Source organism: Mus musculus, chromosome 10, assembly GCF_000001635.26.
Source record: "Mus musculus strain C57BL/6J chromosome 10, GRCm38.p6 C57BL/6J".
NCBI classification, from domain to species: Eukaryota; Metazoa; Chordata; class Mammalia; order Rodentia; family Muridae; genus Mus; species Mus musculus.
This window is the reverse complement of record NC_000076.6, coordinates 78,086,583-78,093,267: the sequence shown is the minus strand read 5'-3', so window position 1 is coordinate 78,093,267 and position 6,685 is coordinate 78,086,583. Positions and strand designations below refer to the sequence as shown.

Sequence of the window (6,685 nt, the reverse complement as noted above, 5' to 3'; positions counted from 1 at the left end):
GGGCTGGGGCCCTGGATCTTGAATTCCAGTTCTGAGGAGGCAGACAGAGACAGATCTCCAAGTTCAAGGCCAGCCTGGTCTACAGTGTGAGTTCCAAGACAGCCAGGACTACACAGAGAAACTCTGTCTTGAAAATGAGAGAGAGAGAGACTGTCATCCCTTCTCTGCCATGAACTTGAACTGTAATCTAAAATGCCCCTTTCTTTAAAAAAATAAAAATCTTCCTTACGTTTTTGTCCGTTATTTTGTTTTGTCCATAAAAAAGTAACTAAGACATCGCCCAGGCCCTGCCCTGCCCTACCCACTCATGATATAAGAGAGTGAAACCAATGTGCTCACGGAGGTGTGGCTCCCATGGGACACATCAAATCGAAAGAGATACGGTCCTGTGAGCAAGTTGGTTCCGGTCTGGGGAAACCCCCGGATGTGCGGCCTCGGAGGAGACATGCACGAGGAATCTTAGGAAACATCGGAGACAGGCATGACCAGGTGTCTGCTTGGACGAACGGGATCACTGTTAATGTAGGTCTGTGTCCCTACAGCTAACCTATCGGGTTGACCCTACACTCGCTACCAGGGCCTCCCGATTGACTGTTGGCCCTGGGCAGTGACCTGCAGAGGCTCTGACCACTGTGGCCTCTCCTTAAGCCTCTGCAGTGTGCTCATAGCTGACTGACAGTGGGCCATCCTCGGATGGTCAGAATTTGGCCCATCTTTTCAGGGAACTCCCTCTGTTGCAGGGCCTCTTACTACATCTCCTTTCCTCCACGGACACCGAGAGCCTCAGGCCGAAATGGACTGGCTACCCAATTGCCCTGCTGTTTGAGCTGTGAGCCAGCATCCCTTGGCAGGTTGTTGCCGCTGCTGCTGCTGCTGTCGCTGCTACTGTCACCGCCGCCGCCGCCACCGCCGCATTTGCCTGGCCACCCACGCACAGATGCGCCACCATTGTTTTCTATTTCCTCTTGAGTGCTTGGTGGCACCTGTGCCACATGGACTCCATTACCTCAAGATGGGAGAAGGTTTTGGGGGTGAAGAGCTTGAGGCAGATTCAGCGATTGTCCTCAAGGAACCTGCTGTCCGGGGTGACCCATCTTCCTGACCTCGTAAAGCTCAGGTTTGCTCCAGGAGCAAAAGACCAAACTTGAGATAAAAATACCAGGGCCAGCTGCCCCGGCGCTACATTGACTATGGTTTTGCCTCTGCGGTCATGAAGAATTCCAGGCTTGGATGACTCACTGGATCTGAGCCTCCAGCCAAGTGGGATCTGTCACCTCATTCTATCAAGTAAAGTTGGAGCCACAGGGAAGTTCTCCCAGGGCAAGGAACTGGGTAGGTCTCTATCATAAAGGGGTCTTAGATCATCAGGTGAAGGGAAGAGACACCTAGGTTAGGAAGAGTCCTCCTCCCCACCCCACCCCCACCCCCACCCTGCAATGGCAGTAGAAGGAGCAGTAGGTGCTGATCACCTGCACAACCCTGACAGGTGAGCCTACACAGGAGTGGGCACTGTTCAAAGGCAAGACATGAGGACCTCATCCAGGGAGGTGGTGATGGCACACAGAAAGTGCAGATCCTCAAGGCAGGGATGTCTGGGACAAGGATGGTCACATGAAGAAAGCCCATTTGTAGACATGCTCTTCTGCAGAATACCTACTTCCACACCTTCAGAGATGCCCACCTCACAGGTTTCTACCTGCAGGGTACCTACTTACAGGCATCTATATGCACAGATGCCTACCTATAAGGTAACCACTTATACAGTTGTCCACCTTCATAATGCCCACTTACATAGTTGCTCATCTGCAGGATGCCCACCTGCACAGGAACCCACCTGCACAGACACCCACCTGCAAAATGCCCACCTGCACAGGCACCCACCTGCAGGGTGCCCACCTGCACAGGCACCCACCTGCAGGGTGCCCACCTGCACAGGCACTCACCTTCAGGGTGCCCACCTGCACAGGCACCCACCTGCAGAATGCCCACCTGCACAGGCACCCACCTGCAGGATGCCCACCTGCACAGACATCCACCTGCTCAGACACACAGTCTCAGACCTGAGGCAATAGCAGGTAGTTTCCAAGCCCACCTGCACAGACGCCCACCTGCAGGATGCCCATATGCTCAGACACACAGTCTCAGACTTAAGGCCATAGCAGGTAATCTCCAAGTCTTGTCTGATCAAGAATCAACAGATTTGAGAAAATTCCCAGACCTCTGCTGAGCCAGATGCTCTGGGTGCCACCTGTTTTCCAGGAAAACAGTGGTTGGCTGGGAACCTACCTCCACCCACCATAGTGAAGTTCAGTACAGCTCTCCGGTGGGTAGACCTTAGACCACAAGTAATCTGAGACTTTGGACTTTCCATCAGCTGGGTATGGTGACTTCAGAAAGGAACCCAGGGCCTGCTCCCCACCCCCACCTCCACCCCCTGCCCCAGCACTTCCAGTCCCTTGCCAATGTCCTTCCAGAACATAGCATCTGTTCCAGAACGCTTAGGAATCTGGAGCCTGTGCCGGTGGCAGAGACACAAGGAACCATCATCAGTCACTAAACAGAGCAGGTGGGTGCAGCACACTCACCACTGTCAAGAATTCACACTGAGGAACAAAATAAAACCTAATCCAGGAACATGAACAGGAAAAGAGCAAGAAGTCCTTAGTGAACAGACTACCAAGATAAGGGTAGTAGGCATTTTACAGTCACCGCGTGCCAAGCCTGGGGTGTGGCTGATGAAGTAGATGCATCTGCACCGCTGAGATTCAGCCTAGGTGGCCCTGCCCAACCCCAGCACCTCCCCCCAGCCCCATGCAAGAACTCTTGCTCCAGCCTCTGCGTCAGGCCTGTGCAGCCCTCCTGAAGTCTGTCTGTTGCTGGGGCTCCTCCCAGATCTCTAGCCAGGCATCCCTCCAAGGCAGAGGGTATGAATGTCAGATTCCTGGCAGATCTCATTCCCAGGACCCACAGGAACTGACGAATGAAGTTTCAACCAACGTCATCTCTCAGATAGCCTCTCAGAAAACAGAAGTGCTCCACTTCGGTCTGTCATCTATCCTGTTATCCAGAGCTGGTGTAACTCTCACGTCCTCTGGCTAGCTGATACTTTGGGGTTTTTTGTTTTGTTTTGTTGTTGTTGGTGGTGGTGGTGGTGGTAGTGGTGGTGGTTTTTTTATTTTTTGTTTTTGGGTTTTTGTTGTTGTTGTTGGTTGGTTGGTTGGTTGGTTAGTTGGTTGGTTGGTTGGTTTTTTGGTTTTTTTTTTGGAGACAGGGTTTCTCTGTGTAGCCCTGGCTGTCCTGGAACTCACTCTGTAGACAAGGCTGGCCTTGAACTCAGAAATCTGCCTGCCTCTATCTCCCGAGTGCTGGGATTAAAGGCGTGCACCACCACTGCCTGGCTAGCTGGTACTTTCTGACTGACCTAAGATTTGTATTTGTCCTACATCTCCAATACCCAGAACATGAATGAATGAATGAATGAATGAATGAATGAGACAGAAGAGTAAAAATGGGCAAACGGATTGTTATGATGAGTGATGAATGAATGAATATGGTATGAATATGATATGAATGACTGCAGGATGAACTAAAGAGCACAGGATGAATGAGTCCTAGAGGAATTAAAATGAATGAATATAGCAAGAGAAATATCCTGGATCTTGGGCTCACAGGAACAAACTCAGGGCCCTCGGTGGAGTGTCAATAGGAACTGTCATAAACAAAAAGGATTGGGTCTTTTCTTTTTCTTTTGTTTTACTTTATGTGTGTGTGTGGATTGTCTGCATGTATGTGTGTGTACCACATGTGTGCAGTGGCCATGGGGGCGATAAAAGGGTGTCAGGTGCCCTGAAACTGGAGTTACAGACAGTTATGAGCTGCAATCTGGGAACCAAACCCAGATTCTCTGGGAGAACAGCAAGGGCTTTTAACCAATGTGCCATCTCTCCAGTCCCACAAAGACACTGGGTGAGTTTTTTGGTGTTTGTTTGTTTGTTTGTTTGTTTTTCTGGTTTTGTTTGTTTGTTTGTTTGTTTTTTGAGGAGGTTTTAAAAAATTATTTATAATTATTAATTTCTTTCTATTTCATGTACATTGGCGTTTTGCCTGCACGTATATCTGTGTGAAGGTGTCAGATCCACTGGAACTGGAGTTACAGACAGTTGTGAGCTGATGTGTGAGTGCTGGGAATTGAACCTGGGTCCTTGGGAAGAGCAACCAGAGCTCATAACTGCTGAGCCATCTCTCCAGCCTGTTTTGTTGCTGTTGTTGTTGTTGTTGTTGTTGTTGTTGTTGTTGTTGTTGTTTTAACAGAACTGATAAAAAATTCTCTTTATCAAGTGAGCTTCAAAAGAACACAGGCATGCTGTTCAGGGCCAATGGGGCTTTTGGACTGGACCATTTTTTTAAAAGCTCATTCATGGACTTAACCTACAGCCCCAAGGACAGGGCTGTAACGTAAGAAGACTCCCTGGCCAGTTGGTCAGGGGATCTGACAGGTGAAGCTGTATGGTCAATGGGACATGCCAAGACCTAGATGCATAGTTGGGGAGGTTGCCTAGCCCTGATGGATGGCAGAGAGCAGAGAGCAGGGCGACCTGGGAAATCTGCTCTCCAAACCAAACTAAAGAGAACACAGCCAGGTTTACTGTGCCTGCCAACTGTTGCAGTAGAACTCAGCACACTCCTGGAGGCACCTGGGTGCTGCCAGTCAGGTTCTACCTCCTGTAGTCAGTATTGCCACAGTGTGCAGGGGAGGGGAGGGGCCGAGGAGTCAGGGCAGGCAGGTGAAGGACCATCCCGAACATCACATGATCTGGATGACTCTCCTCACTCCTCTAAGGGCCACTGTGCTGGGGAGCAGTGTGCAGTGCCTAGGTCCTTGGTAGTGTTTGCCAGTTGCATTGGATCAAAGTCAGGATTCTCCCAAAATCCAGCCCTGCTGACCTCTGCCTGGGCAACCGTTTGTGATTATGTGGTCAGAGCAACTCATGCCCCTCTCTGGAATATCAAGCTGGGAACCACTCATGAAAAGACAGCCTGTGCTGCCACACTGTCCTTAGGGTCCTGGAGAGCCCAGCAGAAGAGTGAGATCCTGGGAGGACACCTGGCCTGGCCTGCACTTACCTGCTAGGAACTTCATTTTAATGCCTGGTCCCTCCCAAGACCTCCTGTAACTGCCAGGGGATGGAGCGGCTATAATCTCCTAGCCTTCTAATGCTAGGCTACTGGTAAGCCCACTCATGCTGGCTCACCTAAGGCATGGCGTGTTCCCCAGTTCCAGAGCTGGATGCTCTTGGCAGGTGGTCTTTGGCCTCAAGCACCTGTGTTCTGCAAGGCTCTTCCTGAGAGTTTTTCCCTATGTCTCTCATTTTCAAGCCAAGCATCTTGTCATTTTTCTGTCACCTGAGGGGCTGAGTTCAGTGGATACAGGAATGGCAGATGCCAAGAACCAGTTCGCCCATCTCTGTGTGCCAAACGCTTTCAAGACGCATCTCAAGCCCTGTCGGATGGACTTGGTCCCAGCTGGCAATGGGTACCACTGTTCCCAGCACCCTCTGGGGGATTTCTACTCTGTAGATCTTCCCCAGAGCCCCAGAGCCCAAGGTAGGGGCAGTCTCATCCCAGCCCAGGTAAAAGAAGAGGACCGCTCAAGTCCCTCATCCAGAAGTAGTCCTGTGTCTCTAAACCTTTTCTCATGGCTTCCCCCAGAGAATGAACATTCAGGCCCAGCCAGGCCAGTGCTTTGACACATCTGATCATTACCTGATGGCCCTTACAGGGATTCCCCCAGCTAGGCAAATGGGTGCCACCCACCTGTTCACAAAGGGTCTGTCTTCTGGGATACCCAGCCCCTTGCTGTGTTCAGACCTCTTAAGACTTTTTCAGGAAATGAAACTCCCATGTTCCAGCAGCACCGGCAGGCTTTGAGACCTCAGCAGAAAGGTCTTGTCCTATACGGATCCTGGGTCTACAAAAGTGCCCACTTCCTCTTTCAGGCCAGAGAAGCAGACAGGAACTCAACATCTACTGCACTCACTCTTGAGTGACAGGCGCGCGCACACACACACACACACACACACACACACACACACACTCCATCCCCTCCCCCTCTCTCCACCTTAGTAAACCCCAGTGACGTCCTTAGTGAGGTGCCTCATGGATCCTAGTCCTGATCCCTTGTCCTGATTTTTTTTTTTTAAGAAGAAAACAATTCCAGCCATCTCCTTCCACAGCGCAAAGGGACTGACCTCTGACCTGTACCCAAGGCATCACCTAGACCATGTCCTGTACACAGCAGTTCCTCGGTGTGCCCTTGCTGTCTCATATTCCTCTTGTCTTTGCTAGAGACCCGGCTTACCCTATCCCAACAGATGCTACTTGGACCATTCATCCCAGCCTCCAGGAGTCCGGGCTGACTGCTTCCTCCTGGTCACTGGGGAACACTGATAAAAGTAGAGATTGTGACATAACCTTTTCCGGAACCGATCACAATGACTCAAAAGGAAGCTTGTTTTGGTTTTTCTTGTTTGGTTTTTTTCTCCCCAAATTAGTATATGAGTGGAGAAGCCAACCAGTTACTAAACAAAAGCTGAGCATCCAGAGCAGGACAGCCTCGCCCTCCCTCCCCCAGGTCTAAACGGACCCCCACCCCCACCCCGGAAGTATGAGGTGCTCAGCTTCTACA

At 50.8% G+C, this 6,685-nt stretch overlaps 1 long non-coding RNA gene across 1 annotated transcript; it reads left to right on the top strand.

Annotated features, from left to right (window-relative positions):
- The first annotated feature begins 387 nt into the window (after positions 1–387).
- Gm30039 lies at positions 388–1,930 on the top strand. The gene is made up of 2 exons (XR_380595.3): positions 388–526; positions 741–1,930. It is a non-coding gene; the product is annotated as a predicted gene, 30039 (long non-coding RNA).
- Positions 1,931–6,685: the final 4,755 nt, after the last annotated feature.